The sequence below is a fragment of the Miscanthus floridulus genome, chromosome 15, assembly GCF_019320115.1.
Source record: "Miscanthus floridulus cultivar M001 chromosome 15, ASM1932011v1, whole genome shotgun sequence".
NCBI classification, from domain to species: Eukaryota; Viridiplantae; Streptophyta; class Magnoliopsida; order Poales; family Poaceae; genus Miscanthus; species Miscanthus floridulus.
Window position 1 is genome coordinate 42,498,085 of NC_089594.1, and position 17,968 is coordinate 42,516,052.

The following is a 17,968-nucleotide window of genomic DNA, read 5'->3' on the forward strand; positions in this document are numbered from 1 at the left end:
TAAAAATCTTTGTAGTGAATTGAATTTCCGAAAACCCTCTTTTTCAGTATTTAAACCCTACCCTAAAAACCCATTTCAAAATCTAAGCACATTTTGGGGTTGAGCCTAAAAGCAAAATTGTAGAGCTTGTCGAGTTGTACGAAGTTGGTTTTTAGAGTTTTCAAAGTTGTTTTATAAAATTTGAAGTAATTTGAAAAGGCGTATTTCTTTAATTGTCCCCTTTTTTAATTCAAATTTGCATTTCAAAAAGTAGACCGAATTAGGGGGTGGTTATAAAAGCAAAGTTGTAGAACTTTGAATTTTGAACAACTTTTATTTTTGGAGATTTTTGAGTTGTCACATAAATTTGGGAGTAATTTGGTTTTTAAATCGAATGGTAATTTTGTAAATAAGATGAACAGTACCAGCGGCAGCTGTCACCGTCGGCAATGTTCTTTCTGCTTCCAGGCGCGGTCGTGGCCGTCTTTGGCGTCACACTAGCGTGGAGAAGGCCGCGTCGTGGCTTCCTCTTGCTTCCTGGCCATCCTTTATAGCCCAGGAGTCGTCGTCGTTCTTCTTTTCCCCTCCTCTGTTTTCTAGTCGCCGCCGCCATAGCTCCGTCGAGCTCTCACCGTCGATCCAGCGCCTGTACCATCTCAGCAAAGCACTACATAGCTTCGCTAGTTCCTTGCGCACCCAGCCAGCTAGCTCTGGTCACCGGACTTCGCCGGGAACCGCCGCTCGTCGCGTTTCTTCTTCGCGGCCGGCAGCATCACCGTCGGGTGCGCTTCACCGTGGCCGTGGCTCTCCGGTGAGCCGCTGCTCTTGCGAAGCCTTGTTTCAGTTTTGCCTTGATGTTGTACTGCTTTGTGCCCGGATGATTGATCCTTTTGTTCATCATAGTCACCGAAGCATTGCCGTCATCGTCACTTGCTCCGCCGTGGGTGCTGTGCACGTCGAACCGCTTCACTGTTGCTCTTCCGGTCTTGCTCTCTGCTCAGTCGTGTTTGGGGTGAGCTGCTGAACCTTCCCATACTATTTGTTTAGTCTCTACCGATCTCACGTCGCCGGCGTAGCGCTGCAGTGCCACCATGTCCGCCATGGCCATCGGCAAGCTCGTGCACCGCTGTAATTAGTCTCGATAGTACACTCAATCGTTGCGGGGTGATGAGGGGAGTGTGTTGGTACTCTCGCTGTCGCCGTTCATCCCACCGACGGCGAAAAATCGCCGGTCAGCGCGTCATCGCCGTAGTCAGCGCGGGGGGGTCAGGGTTCACAAGTGGGGTCAGGCTATCAGTGAGCGGGTGATTTGAAAATGAATTTTCCTTTTTCAGAAATGATTGAATAGTGCTATAATTTGTTATTTTTGTGTAGATTTATTTAGAGCTCCAAAAATTATGAAAATTTTTGTGTGACCTCTCTGTGATGTGTAGTATTTAAGAAAAATATGAAATGTTGTTTTTCAGTAATTTTTGGATGTGATAAAAATGGCTCAATTAATTAATAAATGAGTTTCTATGATTTTTCTAGGCTTAAATAATTATCCAAAAATTATTAAAATTGTTTTGCCACTTAGTTATCATGTGATGAACCTTTACAAAAATTTTGAGCTCAATTGGAACAAGTTGATTTAATTCATAATTTTTAATTAAAGCATTAATTCATAAAAGTAAATAGTAACCTTTAATGATTTAGGTTTTGTTTGAAATTTTGACCTTGGGTCATTAGTTGGTAATGATCCTTGGCAATTGAAATAAGTGTTATGAAAAAGGTTTAGTTAGTCTTGACTTGTAACTGTACCGCGAAGGAAAGTTGTATTCGAGCTTTTAACTTTTGCATCCCTCATCAAGCATCATGTTTTGTATCCCGCATCATGTTAAACATGGCATTTTTACTACGTATAGTGAACGAAGGTGAGCATGTGGTAGTTAATCAAGTTGCGGAGGAGGTTAATCCGTCTGTTGAGGCCGAATCTGTTATCAGCGGGACGACTTCGGAACCTGACTTTTCCGCCAATCAAGGCAAGCCCCGGATGCATTTAAACCTACCTTGTGTTTTACAAATTTATATCGCTTTTGCTTTTATATATTGCATTAAGTGATTAGGAGTGGGTGGAAACCTAATTGGTGCATTACCAACCTTGTTTTTCCATATCTACCTTGTTACCAGTTTTACTTCGTAAATGCTGTAAGGAAAATGGACCCTTGGCCCATTTACTTTGGATTTTGGTGTTTGATGACCAACACAACCAAATTGGACTAATGAATTTGCAAGTGTTTGTTTTGTAGTCCAACAGGGTGCAAGACATGACTTGGACAAAGGCGATGTGATGATCCGATGATCAACACCTTAAGAAAGACCTTAGGAGCACAAGAAAAGACCCAAGATATCAAGCAAAGTCCAAGCATGAAGATAGGAACCAAGCCGTACGCAAGATCACGAAGAAACGAGCTCACAGAGGCGACCGGACACTAGACCGGACGCTGGAAGCGCGACCGGACGCTGGACCGGTGGCTCGGCAGATAGGCGACCGGACGCAAGGACCGGACGCTGGCGGCAATCGACCGAACGCAGGGCATCAGCGTCCGATCGAGTACAGAGAGGTTCCAGGCACGCGAAACTGTGACCGAACGCGTCCGGTGGCAGGCGACCGGACGCTGGCAGCGTCCGATCGGCAGTTCGCGGCTGCAACGGTCGGGACGACCGGACGCATCCGGTCAGGACGATTCAGCATCCGGTCAGTAGCAGATTTGCGGGAGTTCGACCCCAACGGCTACTTTCTTAGTGGGGCTTATAAATACAACCCCCAACCGGCCATTTGAGGATAGTGGAGCTGAGGAAACATACCAAGAGTGTTGATACACCATTTGAGTGATCTCCACATGCATAGTGCTTAGTGTTTTATTAGGTGATTAGCATAAGTGCTTTGCGAAGTGCTTAGGTTGATTAGACCACTGCTTATGCGCTTGCTCTAGGTGTTTGCCTAGTGTTTAAGTGAGGTTTGCATACCTCTTGCCACCCCGTGCTTGCGAGCACAAGTGTTGTGCATCGGAGGGGCTTGAAGTCTTGCGAGATCACACCAACCGCGTTTGTGGTGTGACCGCTATCATGTACCGGAGGGAACAAGGCCCGCGGCGTTTTGGTCGGAAGCTTGATAGTGAAGACGGCGGGGAGCATCCGGGAGAGGCTTGCTGGAAGGCACGTCGGAGACCCACTTGCGCGTGGGGAAGGCCCGAGGCTATCCACGGAGTTACCCGACCGGGAGCTTGGCCCTTGCGAGGGATTCCTTGCGAGGGGCTCCAACGAGGACTAGGGGGAAGCTTGCGCGCTTCTCGTTACCTCGGTAAAAATACCGAAGTCGTCGACGGGAGTTTGCATATCTCTACATTGCTCTTTAGCTTCCGCATTTATATTGATTACTTTACTACATTTGCGATAGAGATAGCAACACACTAGCAAAACTATAGTTGCACATTTAGATAGTTTATCGTTTGCATAGGTTTTACTAAGGTTAGAAAAGGAGGCCATAGTTTAGAGTTAGAATTTTTAATTTGCCTAATTCACCCCCCCCCCTTCTTAGGCGTCACGGTCCCTTCAATTGGTATCAGAGCCGGTTGGCTCATATTTGGACCTTTGGCTTAACCGCCGTTGAGCCGACGCCATTGTAGAGTGGTTGGGATGGATACCGCTAGGCCTCTACAATTTGACGGCACTAACTTCCCATACTATAAAGCTAGAATGGCTTGCCACCTTGAGGCGGTTGATTTAGGTGTATGGAGATTCACTCGTGACGGGATGAAACCCATCAAGAATCCTGAAAAATCCATAAAGAGTGATGAAAAATAAATGCATTTCAATGCTAGAGCTAAGAATTGCTTGTTTGAATCTTTTAGCATGGATGTGTTTAACCAAGTGTTCACCTTAAATACGGCACATGAAATTTGGTTAAAACTCCAAGAGCTCCATTACGGCATAAGTAATGTCCGTGAGCAAAAACATTGTCTAGCCAAGCAAAATTATGATTCCTTTGCTATGAATGATGATGAGCTTGTTCATGATATGTATTCTCGATTAAATCTAATTATCAATGAGTTCCATTCAATAGGATTATTAAAGCTAGATGATGCGAACATCGTAAGGAAGATCATCTTCGTTCTACCACAAAAGAAATATGTAAGCATCATCACAATCCTTCACAACATAGAGAACTTGAGCACCATGACCCTAGGCATTGTCATTGACAAGCTAGTGGCATTTGAAATATCACGTAAGATGGGTCAAGGAGAAGCATTTTCACCAAGCAAAGGCAAAACTCTCGCTTGTAGCGAGAAGAAAAAGATGAAGGGCAAGAAAGTTGAGTCAAGCTCAAGCTCAAGCTCCTCAAGTGAAGAAGAAGAAGATGAGGATGATGATGATGATGAACAAGAATCAAGTGATGATGATCAATCTTCCTCCTCCACCTCCGACCTTGATGAAGAATCAATCAAACTTATCAAAAAGGTGGAGAAGATGATCGTAAGGCTTAATGTCAAGGGTGTGCCCATCTAAATTCAAGACCTCATTTTCACTAATCAAAGAAACAAGCAAAGAAAAAGGGGATACTATGGATGCGGTGAGTTGGGGCACTTTGTGGAAGTTTATCCAAACAAGCCCACACCCAAGACAAAGAAGAAGACATGCAAGAAAAAGCCCTCACAACAATAAGGTCATGGGATGATTATTTAAGTGAAGAAGAAAACAATCACAAGAGGCGAGGTCAAAAGCATTCATCATCAAGCTCTTCTCGTATGTGCCTTATGGCACGAGGTAATGAAAGCTCATCCTCTAGTGAGAGTGTTAGTAATGATGATTTGCCTTCATACAATATAATTGTGCAATAAAATCTTAAATATACTAAAGTTTGCACTAGTCAACAAAAGAAGCTCAAAAATTTAAAAGAAGAACTAGGTAGTTCACAAGAAGCATACAAGAATTTTCTTGAACAATATGAAAACTTTACAAATCTCAATGTTAAACTATCTACTAAAATTGAGCAACTTGAAGCTAGTGCAACAACAAGTGCATGCACAATTAATGATAAGCAACTTGAAAAGAAAAATAAAAAATTAAAAGAAAAATTAGCTAGCTCACAAAATGATTATCAAAGTTTGCTTGCTAAAATATAAATCATATGCAAACATTGTGATAAGTTAACAAATAAAGTTGCTAATCTTGAGGCCATCAAAAACACCCCTACCAAGGCATCTAAAAGAAATGACATAATTAAAAATGATGCATCTAACTCTTGCAATGATTTATGTTTAGACTCACATCTGTGCAACCAAGCTTGTGTTAAGAAAGTGATTGTAGATACATGCACACAAGAGGTTGCAAAAGAGAATGAGCAACTCAAGCCAGAAGTAGCTCGCCTCACCAAGGACTTGACTCAAGTGAAAGGCAAGGCGAAGTAAACTCAACTTCATCAAGATAACACCGTCAAGGGAGTGAAGAAGCTTGATGAAGGACAAACCATGGTTTGCTACGTGTGCCACAAAAAAGACCACAAGTCCTATGAGTGCAAGGTGAAGAATGGGGGAGGAGCAAAGAAGAAGGAGAAAAAGCAAACAAGCAAGCTCTCCAACACCTACACCAACAAGGTGGACAAGAAGGCCTCCACACCTTATCTCTTGAAGAAGAAGAAAAATGACAAGGTGGTGGCCATCAAGGTGAACAAGCAAGCAAACAATGGGGTCAAACACTTTTGGATGCCAAAAGAAATCATTTTCAACATGAAGAGCACCAAGAAGGTTTGGATCCCGAAAGGGAAGTGAGAAATCCGTCAGACCTCGGGGAATTTGGAGATTTGACAAAGTTTGGGTGCATTACATGGGGTGCATCATGATAGAGAAAGTCATTGCCAAGTAGGTTAGTGAATACTATGAACCCAAATTCCTTTTCCCATGTTAGGTAACTAGATGTCATTACTTTCAATTAGCATTTGTTTCAATTGGTATTGTCTTTCAATTGGTATACTCTTAAAGCATCTAGTTATCTTTTATGCCTAATGTTTGCATTTACATGCTTAAATATTTTGTCATGCATTCAATAGGTATATCATATGATAGGCTTGCTCGGTTTCATTATCAGCCCTTAGAGCAAACATACATGGTTTAAAATTGTTTAGGAGCACGACACATAGCATGTTTTACAATTAATTATCTAATATGTGCCATAGTCCAAATTGTAGATAATCTCTCCCAAATATCATCTTTCAAGTGGTATTTTGATACTTAAATCAATGTGCACAAATTTTACAAGTATTCAACACTTGTGTGCACAAATTTAGGGAGAGCTTAATCTACAACTTGGATGCTTTGAGACTAACACTTGTTCAAATGGTATTATTTTTTTAAAAAAAAACCTATCACATGTGTAGTAGTCTCATTGTAAGAAAATTAGAGTCCCCGGAGTTAAGCATCATTCTTCAATTGGCATCATCATACTGTTTTCATTTCATATTTATATGCTTTCTCCATACATTATATAGATTAAACTCTCTTGTGCAATAAATTGCTATTTATGCATATGCTTTGCTTTCTACCATATGTATGCATATATTTAGGGAAAGTTTAGTCTATATAATGTGAGAGTCAAATTTTGTGATCCATTTCATTCTATACACAAAGGATCACGAAATTTGACCCTCCCTTGTGCTACTAATGTCTTCCTTTTCGGTGTTTGATGCCAAAGGGGAAGAATTTGAAGGACCAAAGGCAAGCATCAAGTTGATATCTACAAGTGGTTATGGTCCAAGAAAGGGAGAAAAGTGGATTATGGATTAGACTAAGTAATGGTAAAATTTGTAGGAATCCATAATGACACATAGGGACTTTTGTAAGGGCAAGATGGTCTTCGATTGGTATCTGAGTAGGATTTTCTAGCATCATATAAACTTGCCCTTTGCATTGCATCCTAGCAAGTAGGTAGTTTTTAAATTTTAAAATCTCTATCATTTGCTTGCTTTGGTCGTGTTGTCATCAATCACCAAAAAGGGGGAGATTGTAAGGAAAATGGACCCTTGGTCCATTTACTTTGGATTTTGGTGTTTGATGACCAACACAACCAAATTAGACTAATAAATTTGCAAGTGTTTGTTTTGTAGTCCAACAGGGTGCAAGACATGACTTGGACAAAGGCGATGTGATGATCCGATGATCAACACCTTAAGAAAGACCTTAGGAGCACAAAAAAAGACCTAAGATATCAAGCAAAGTCCAAGCATGAAGATAGGAACCAAGCCGTACGCAAGATCGCGAAGAAACGAGCTCGCAGAGGCGACCGGACGCTGGACCGGACGCTGGATGCGCGACCGGACGCTGGACCGGTGGCTCGGCAGACAGGCGACCGGACGCAAGGACCGGACGCTGACGGCAACCGACTGGATGCAGGGCATCAGCGTCCAATCGAGTACAGAGAGGTTCTAGGCGCGTGAAACAGCGACCGGACGCGTCCGGTGGCAGGCGACCGGACGCTGGCAGCGTCCGATCGGCAGTTCGCGGCTGCAACGGTCGGGACGACCGGACACGTCCGGTCACGACGATTCAGTGTCCGGTCAGTAGCAGATTTGCGGGAGTTCGACCCCAACGGCTACTTTCTCAGTGGGGCTTATAAATACAACCCCCAACCGGCCATTTGAGGATAGTGGAGCTGAGAAAACATACCAAGAGTGTTGATACACCATTTGAGTGATCTCCACATGCATAGTGCTTAGTGTTTTATTAGGTGATTAGCATAAGTGCTTTGCGAAGTGCTTAGGTTGATTAGACCACAGCTTATGCGCTTGCTCTAGGTGTTTGCCTAGTGTTTAAGTGAGGTTTGCATACCTCTTGTCACCCTGTGCTTGCGAGCACAAGTGTTGTACATCGGAGGGGCTTGAAGTCTTGCGAGATCACACGAACCGCGTTTGTGGTGTGGCCGCCACCGTGTACCGGAGGGAACAAGGCCCACGGCGTTTTGGCCGGAAGCTTGATAGTGAAGACGGCGGGGAGCATCCGGGAGAGGCTTGCCGGAAGGCACGTCGGAGACCCACTTGCACGTGGGGAAGGCCCGAGGCTATCCACGGAGTTACCCGACCGGGAGCTTGGCCCTTGCGAGAGATTCCTTGCGAGGGGCTCCAACGAGGACTAGGGGGAAGCTTGCACGCTTCTCGATACCTCGGTAAAAATACCGGAGTCGTCGACGAGAATTTGCATATCTCTACCTTGCTCTTTAGCTTCCGCATTTACATTGATTACTTTACTACATTTGCGATAGAGATAGCAACACACTAGCAAAACCGTAGTTGCACATTTAGATAGTTTATCGTTTGCATAGGTTTTGCTAAGGTTAAAAAAGGAGGCCATATGTAACAACCCAGAATTTTCCTGGAAACAAAAAGAATAAAAATCACAACTACAAAAATTTTTTCTTAAAAATAGCCAATGGTTGGTGACTGTCTTGTAGGAAAACTACCCTAGCTGCATAAGTAGTACCTATTGTAGATGTTTATATCCTCGAATTAAATTAAACTTGCATGAGTTGCTTCTTATGTTCTTTTGTATTGATTAACAAAAGCAACAACATTTATTTAATTATTGAAATAAATGTGTATGCATGTAAGAGCTAATTTAATTAACCTAAGTTGGAGGAGCCCCTTTTGGCCCAGTAACTCAAGCCAGCCTGGTTTCACAGGCCGCAAACAAGCACCAGCAACCGCAGGCCAGACCAACCCCCGCCCCAACCGGCCCAGCCATCAAGCAGCCCCATTCCCACCGAGACGGGCCACGGATCCGGCGCGGCCTGACTACGCCAAGCGGCCCAGCTAGGAGCCGCTCTCCCCTCTCTCCCGGTCACCGCCAGCTGGGGCCCCGATGTCATCATCCTCCTCACGCCTTCACCCTCCTTTTCGCGCCGAGTCAGGACAAAGGAGGAGGAAATCTCCATCGCCAACCGTTCTTTTCATGTCGGTTGTCGACGGATGCGCGGATGCGACGCCACCTCGTCTATCCGCACTGCCTCCGCCCCCAGCTGGAGCCATCCGCGCCATGACGCCATCACTGTGGCCCGCGCCCTCGCAACCGCCCCCTGGCACCACCGTACGAAGTCTGAGCAAGTTGTTGCGCCAAAACGGAGGCGCCAATGCAAACCGCGACCGCGCCATGACCGTAACCCTAGCCTAGGCGCACCGATCACCTCCACGTGGCCCCAAGCTCCCTATCTGCCGTTCACCTCGCCATGATCACCGCCTCCCTATAAGAAGGCACCCCGAGGTGCCCTAGCCATTTCCCATCACCCCGCCGCCGCCCTGGTGGCCATCATTTTCCGTCGTAACCAAGAGAGGGAAGGGAAGGGGGAAGAAAGGGGGGGAGCAGCAAGAGAAGGCCGCCGAAGAGGAGCCACTGGTTCGGAGGACGACGTGCCGTCCGACCACGGCGGAGCAGCTGCTCGGCACGGCACGGCCACGCCTCGACACTGCCTCGACTCACCCGGCATCAACATCCTTTCGCCATCGCCACCTACGGTGAGCCCATCACCCTTTCGGCTCTTTACCGTAGTGCTCGCGGGCATCACATCGCCGTCTCCGCACCGGGAACAAGCAAGAGGAGGCCCTGGCTCCTGAACCCGCCTACACACACGCACGTACACCTATCGTCCAAGCCACGGACCGCACTGAGCACCGAGGGCCTGGGAACGCTAGAGGGGCGACACGTTGCGAAGCATGCCCGCCATGGCTAGAGCCCACCATGGTGAGGTTCTGTTCTTACCGCGTTAGGCCAGTAGAAGCGAGGAAAGGAGGGCTACCTGTTTCGCCTTGGCAAGGAACGTACCGCGCGCAGCAAGAGGAGGAAGGGAGCCACGTGAGAGAGCTGCTCGCGTTCACCTTGTCGGTGGAGCCGCGCTCCAGAGCGCCGTCGTGTGAGCGCGTTCCAAATCTCACCAGCCACCTTGCTGGACAAGGGCGGGCCGAGAGGTCTTCGGTTGATCCTATACACGCTGCCGAGGAGACGCCGTGGCTGGGAAACGGCCGCTCGCCGCCGGTGGACGCGCCACCGCGCAGGAAAAGCAAGGGGAGGGACCGGGACAGTGGTTCGTGCACCAGGTGCACCGTGGACCAAGGGGAGAAAAGGGAAGGTGAACACGGTTCACCGTAGACCCCACGTACACCCGTGAACCGCTGGTTCATGCCCACCGTGAACCAAGCCCACAGCGACTGGGACCCTTTTAACAAATCCACAGCGCAACGTGGCATCACGTGGAGCTGCCACGTGTCACTGCCTGGGGTTCCCAGTTCATTTTTCTTTTTCAGCATTCATTTAAGCTTAGAAAATTCATAACTAATTCATTTTAACTCAGAAAAATACCAAACCAGAGTCCAAATTTTTCTAAAAAGGAGCTCTACGTCATAGGCTTGTGTTTGAATGCATTTGGATCTTTCGAAATTCCGTTGCTTCTTTGTGCACCTTTATAGGAGTTGCTCACGCGACCATATGATACGTTTAACAGAGCCGGAGGACCTGCCGATCGAGGAGTACGACCCTGACTACAGCGAGGACTTGGGAGACGACCTGCCAGGTGCCACGCCCCACCCAATCTCGTAGATCCTATTACGCATGTTATAACTAGATAGCTAGCGCTTTATCTTTTATGCAATAATATGATGTTAGGATGCATGGTAGTTTTACTTGAGCCTTATACCTTGCTGCAACCTTACTCCTGCACACCCGCTGATAGGCTAGATGCTCGCTTGTTACATACTTACTGCTTTACTCTTACTCGCATTATGTCTGTGATGTGATGCTGGTGAGGGAGAGACGTATGTGCATAAGGCACGAGGTGCCGTAAAACTTGGTAAAAACTGAACAATGAACATGGGGAGATCTTGGCGTGTGTTCTGGGTGTGTGGTGAGGGTTGAGTCAATCGGACAGGATCTTACGACGAGTCTTTGGGGCAAGTCTTGTCGAAGGGGTGCGACCTGGGCATCCCTTGCGAGAGTTACCTGTGGCGGGTATATGAGAGAGGTGGACCGGGGTGTTGGTTATCCCTGGTGAGGTGCTGTCATGGCACGGGGAGTAGGTGATCCCCTTTTTGAGAAGATATCCTGTCCGGTCCCCCTAAGGACTGGTATGTCTTGTGAACCGGAACCATGGGACCTTCGTGCACACCACTCGCTCCCAATGGGCGGGGGACGATTACCCGACTGATTAGGGCAGTATCACCACTACTAGGATGGAAGGTGATAGTGTAGGGAGGTACGGGCATGGGGACCCACACCCTCCTAAGACAGCGTAGTGACCTTGGGGGCCCGGTACTACGTCTCACAGTCTCAGCGTTTCGGTGGACTCCGGGGTGGCCCAGGGCTGAGTGGTAGGGTGGTACTGTACCGGTTGGGAGGCAGTCGGAATCAGCCTAGACGAGCCGGATCGTCGAGGATGGCGATCTTGTGGATTACCAGGTGTACACGCTCTGCAGAGTTGATCGATCTATACGTATAGCCGCGTCCTCGGATATGGACTTTTCCATGACCTACGCTTCACCTGATTAGAGAGAGGAGTCCCTTCTACCTTTCCCCTGGGTTTTGTGTTGGACTCCGGCTTTGGCCGTTGAGACGAGATCTGAGTGGGAGTCGATCTCGTCGCCTAGGGAGAGAGTGAGATGAGATGAGTTGTGTGTGATGGGTGGGGAGAACGTGTGAACATGATGGGTTAAGTAAAGAAAACCTGATGAACATATTATAGTCTATACATTAACCACTTGCATAGGCAACCCACAGCCTAAATAGGTCTCTTTCTATTTTTACCCAATGCATTCCACTCTCCGCAAAGCAATGCAAGCATGGGGTGGGCGATGCGTGGCCAGTACCAAGTGTACTGATAGATTTTTGGCAGGTTCCGAGCCCGAGTACGACTACGAGGGCGATGACTGGGAAGACTAGAGGGTCTGTTCTGCGCTCGAGCTGGTTTCAGGAGATCGTGTTTCCGCTGCTATCCTCATCTGATGCTGTTCAGGATGCTATGTGTGAGTGTGTTCCGCCCTGCGTGGCGAAGAGAATAATCTATGTAAAACTCTCTATGGTATTCTGATAATCGTGTATGACTTGATGTATCACTGAGATTTGGGTAAATTGATGAATCGTTCGTCATTTTACACGTCGTTTCTGTGGATTTCCCTTCGTGGAAATCAAGGACGTTTCACCATAGTTTAGAGTTAGAATTTTTAAGTTGCCTAATTCAACCCCCCCTTCTTAGGCGTCACGGTCCCTTCAAATGCCTAGTTATTCTTAGCCATGCTTAGATAGATAAAAGTCGGGTGATTACCTGTCACCCGTGAGTTTTAAATGGATCTTTAGTTACGTTTGGTTACTTATGTTATCATGTGATATGAGCATGTGGAATAATAAATCTAGATCGGGCGGACTCGATGTGTGAGAGCCACAAGACATGGAGGTCTTGTGAGCGGGTTCTTTCCGCCTGTGTCGATTAAGAACCGTCCGTTGTTGAACTGTGTGAGATGAGACTTTGTAGTACTAACCACATACTTCAGTAAGCCTTAACTTGACCATTCTATTATGAGAATGGCTACTCGCGCACTGGGAGTGGAGAGATGACGAGAATAGCGTGTACCCACGTGGCAATGGGCTGGATTGGTGGAGTACTGTATTCTCGAGTGGCGCGGACCCGTTCTTGTTTTAGGAGACCTGAGGGTAGGTTGGTATATGTAGGTCGGGGACCTGCATATATCGTGTGGTCTGAAATCCCCAGCTGGGTTTAATCGGTTCGAATCATCGTTGCTCCACGGTTATGGAGACTCAACTCTTTGTTCATCATCGTAGTTTAATAACTGAAACTCGAGTAAGGTTTGAGAAAGAGTTCGATATGAAGTTCATGATCTCATTACGGATCATGACAGATTCATATGTGGTTCTTATAAAGTTTTATATGTTGAAATAAAGAATTTTGTTAAAGAGCTTTTACACAAAAGAACTTTGATTATTGCTAAAGCCATACCTTGAGTCCCTGAGCCTGCATTCCTGAGTTCTATTAGTTTCTATTTCGGTTAAGTCTTGTTGAGTTTTTTTGTACTTAGGGTTCGTTGACCCTTGTAGCAGGTGAGCCTTATGAGCAGGTATGTTTTGGACCGTGCTGCATAACTGTTGTTCAGGTCGATGACAATAAGTGAATGTGTGATCCTTGGACATGATACTTATATTGTGTGTTTGTATTATGTTATTAACGCCACTCCACTACTACTATGGTTTGTAATAATTATCAAACTTAGTTTGTAAGGTTTAAAAACAACTGGTTTGTAAACTAAGTTATTGTAAGACTTCCGTTAATTTACTCTAATGTAGATATTTGAATAAATGTTGTAATACTGCAATGACTCTGTAATATGATCCTGCTCGGAAATCGTGGATGATTCGAGGTTCTCCGAGGACACCCGACAGTCTTCTTAAGTTACCAGGAACATATGCATAGTCGTCAGAGGTCGTTGGACAGTGACAAGTGCATGTGGGTCCTATAATTTAGGAGGTTCTGCCACACTCCACCATCGTCGAGTGGCGCCCCGGCCGCGCTCGGCCCCTCCGCCCCCAGCAAGCAGCGGCCCGCCCGCGCTTGGCCCCGCCGCCACCGGTGAGCAGCGCCCTGGCCGCACTCGTTCCCTCCGCCACCGGCGAGCAGCGCCCCGGCCATGCTCAGCCCTGCTGCCTCTGAGGACGACCTCCACTTGCTCGCTTCCTACGACGACCTCCAGATCTGCAACCCGATGCTCCAAGAGAACAAAGGATGGCCATGTTGTGCCCTCCGTCGGGTCCGGAGAGCTCAGGTGCGTTGGAGAACATGGGCGTCCGCGGATATGGCGTTGGTCATGCTGATAATGGGTGTGCAAGGGCATAGAAGGACATTCCACCAAAACCTCCTATTACCGAAGGTGGAGCAGAGCTGCATACCAAACAGTCACATTTGCTCCAGGAACTCCACAGTGGAGCTACTCCATGGTGGAGTTGGTGGAGCAGAGCAGAAAAAATTGGAGTAGAGCCGTCCCAAACAGGCCCTAAGTCTAAAGATATGTCAGTTTCATTCCCTGCTCTGTGGACCATTTCATGGTTAGGCCCAATGTTCAGTGACCTTTTCTTTGGTTTCCAGGGAATAAGAATTGGTTCGGGCGGCTGAGTAATTGCTTGATGAGCTGAACCGACCATCCACCAATCTGTGAAGGAGGAGAAATGCGGTGGGCTGCTTGCTCCAGGCCCAAGGGGCAAGCTTCCAATCCTTGTAAACCAGGTGGGCTGGCCAAGACTCACTTTCTCTTTACTGTGGCTTGAAACCCCCTTAGAATTACTGCCTGTGCTCCGGTGACTCCAGCAATTAACTCCAGTGTGTCCCCAACGCATGCAGTTGTGGCATCTAATTGGATTTTTGCAATCTTTCCTTGTGTGCTTGTAAGAGAGACACCTTGCGCAAATCCTGAAGCCTGGGTCCTTCGACAGATACTGTGTCGGGGAGGGTTGACCGGTCCGAAGACTAAACTCAAATTTAAAAAATCCTCAGAAGAACTACTGCCTTGCTTCCCAAACTGAACAGAGTTTGATCATGGGATGGCTGAATTTTTTGGAGGATTGCGAAGAACTGGGGATCGCTGATGCTGCCCAATGCTGCTATTCGGAAATACCAGACGATCAAAAGCTGACTTTCTCAAAGGGATTGCATTCGCTCCAGTCAAAACATCTTTCTGAACTACTTCTGCATAGGAAGCTTTTTTGTTGTTTTTAACCATGGACCAGGAAGTAGCTTCATCCTTGTTGAAAGCAGCAAATTCAAGATCCCATCGAGGTCCTCCATGTCCCCAGAGATGGAAGAAGATCTTGTAAGCGGAGCATTCAAAATTACCCAACTTGAACACATGAAAACCCACAGATTTCGAAGAGACTGAAAAATGAAAAACGCGAGGACCAAGCTGAACAATATCAAAATCAGACGGGGAACCGCCAATGGTGGACTGAAGGATCAGGGCAACCGAGAGAATGCAGAGACAGAAGCTGCAGCGACCGAAAGAAGCAACCAAGAAGAAAGCACGAGAGCCCAAGGTGGGAGTGACCGGAAGGCCGAACCTCTTTTTGATGACTGCCTGAACTCCAAGACCCGGGCGGAAATTAAGGCCTGGCAGCTCCATGGAGCAGGGGTCTTCTTAGAGTTTGGGGAGGGGTTCAGCACTTCAGCAGTACCATGAGGGCGCTCCGTCAAGGCGGAAGGAGCATTGGGGAGGAGCTTGGGGCCGGAGTCTAGTGGGTGTGCCATCCTGCTACTCGATTTCCACCACCTCCTTGGTCCAGCAAATCATCGAGCAGCTTGCATGCACGAACTGCAGGTGCCACTACCTGCGCCGGCGGAACTTTGAGATGCACTCGCTTAGTTCCGGGGTGGTGGGCGCCGTAGCCGGAGCAGCCAACGGTGGTTGTCGGCGGTGGCCGCCAGGGCCGAGGGAAACCGCCGGCGCTAGCTCAGAGGGCTCTGCGGCCGCTTCTGCCTGAACTCCAAGACCCGGGCGGGAGTTTGGGCGAGATGCGCGTGCACGGCCGGAAGGCCCTCGCTGGGCGCCGCGAGCAGCGACGCAGAATGCAAGAGGGACGATAGCGTGGCGGCGTGGAGCTCCTAGAAGTCCTGCGCGGCGCCGCGGCGGAGCGAGCCGCCCACAGAGGAGTCGGCGGACATGGAGAGAGGCTCGCTTAACCCTATCGAGTTCCACCAGCTATCACCCTGGCTTAACCCTATCGAGTTCCACCAGCTATCACGCTGTTCGTTTTAGTTTATGCTATTTAGTTATGAGAAAAAAATATTTTATCACGATGGATAAGCATGACTAATACGATAAAGTGAACAGGTGTTATACGTGTGATCCCCGCCTATTCTTTTTTCCCCTCTATATATCCGTTTTCTTTTCTTTTTGTCTGGGGACGAGAAAACTAGAAGTAGTGAAGATGGAAAAATACAAAATTTCTAATCTAAAGATAGGAAACTAAACCCAGACCATAGTTTTAGATAGAAGGATTCCATCACCAAGCTATTATTGTGTTTGTGAGTTTAGTACACAAATCATCCTATTTGAGCATTAGATGGCAGTTCGATGTGCCTATAATAACCAAACAAGTCAAATCATCCACGGAGGATTGCAGTATGGAGAATATATATGGAGAGTTAGTAACCGAAAAGTCACTATCCCATAACAGGTCTTCGTTGTTGGTTCAAAAACCTTATCATTGCCGTTTCTTAAACCGGTAGTAGGAAAGTGTGAGTGATGAGGTTTTTCAGAAAACCAAATTCAGGCTAAAAAATAACATTTTTTTTAATATCTGGAGACCCCTTTGTACAGCCATTTTCATGATTTTTCAAATTTCTCCCATAAAATTCCAGTATGATTACTATAAAATTCTTGCATTCCAAATAGGCCCTTAAACTTTTTACAATCCCCGTAATGACGTGTGGGGTATCTTCCAGTGTTTGATAAGAAAAGCCCTAAAGCCTCCTTCGGAGCACATAGGAATAGTACATGATTTCCTACATAAAAACCATAGGAAACATAAAAAAATCCCAAATTCCAAAGTGGGCCAGGTGGCGGACCGCTCGCAAAGATGAGGCATGAATTATTTCAAGTTTAGGCTCTCCATGTTCCCTGCTCTCCTCCCCTAGTTCCCCCACGGTGATCTCTAACCGTTCTTGTCCACCATCTTCTCCTTAGTCTTGTTGATTGCCAAAAATATGCCAATATTGAATCTGGGTTGTACCAATAGTGGAAATTGGGTTGTACCAATAAGTTTCTGGGATCAATACACTGTTGGGAAATATTTGGTGCAACAAAATTCACAGCACAAGCGAAAGAAAAACAAAATTGGACTTGCCCTAGTCAAACTGGCCGGTTTCCCCGTGTGTTGCCAGCCAGCCACAGTGCATGGCCCCAAGGAAACCGGCCAGGGCGGTTTTCCTGCCCTTTTACGAACCGATTTGTTTTTCAAATCAGTTTTGGATCTATTTTCAATGTGGAAAACTTAGATATTATGTTGTGCACTTGTTTTCTACTAGGATAAAACCATCATATCTAATCACGGTCGATTGAGGAATCCAACTTGCAATCGTCCTAAAATACATCTACTACTCTTCTAACTCTACCTCTACCTCTACCTCGTTGTTCGTCACTTCTTTCAACGAGATTTGATAGCATTTTAGGTGGTCTTGCTGACCCTAGAACAACCTTAACGTGCTTCTCCCGATGGGTCTTCCTAGAAGGTGTTTGAGAGTCTGTCGAGTGACGAATGGGCTTCAAATTGGCATAATCGGCTTATCGGTCGATTTCGTCGGCTTGTCGATCGGTTTCGTTGATTTATAGTGTTCTTTGCGATCAAGGTCATGTGTGACCTCGGGCGTGCAGCCCTTACTAGTGTATGATGTAACTCGCCGTCAACGAGCCCCGTGCTCATGAAGCTCCCGCGTGCTCACGTGGACGGCGGCCAGCAGGTTAGACGACAGTGGCGCCGCCGGTGGTCATGGCATCAACGCTCAACGGCCTCACTCAGATGGAGGGATAGGGGCAGCGGGGCAGTGCACGAACCCGGATGCACTAGAAAAACGGGTGCGGCCTTTGTTGCACCTTACTTGATTACTCGAGCATGCCAGTGGATTATTACCTCGAGATGTCGGATGAAGGAACTCATCATGATTTTATAGACTGAACCGGTATGAATATTCTGTTTAATCAATTTAATTAAGTGATTCTTCTCTATTAATACACACCTGGCATGCTCTTGCCGCTGGTTCTTTGAAAAAAAATTTGATTAATCACTAATTGCGAAATGGATTCTGGCAACTATTTGAAAGATGAAAGGGTAGAGAGAAAATGTCCATGTCAATCTCTAGTATGTTCTACAATTTAGTTAGATTTTTACTACATCTGGACCATCGAAATGAAACCAGCACGTGA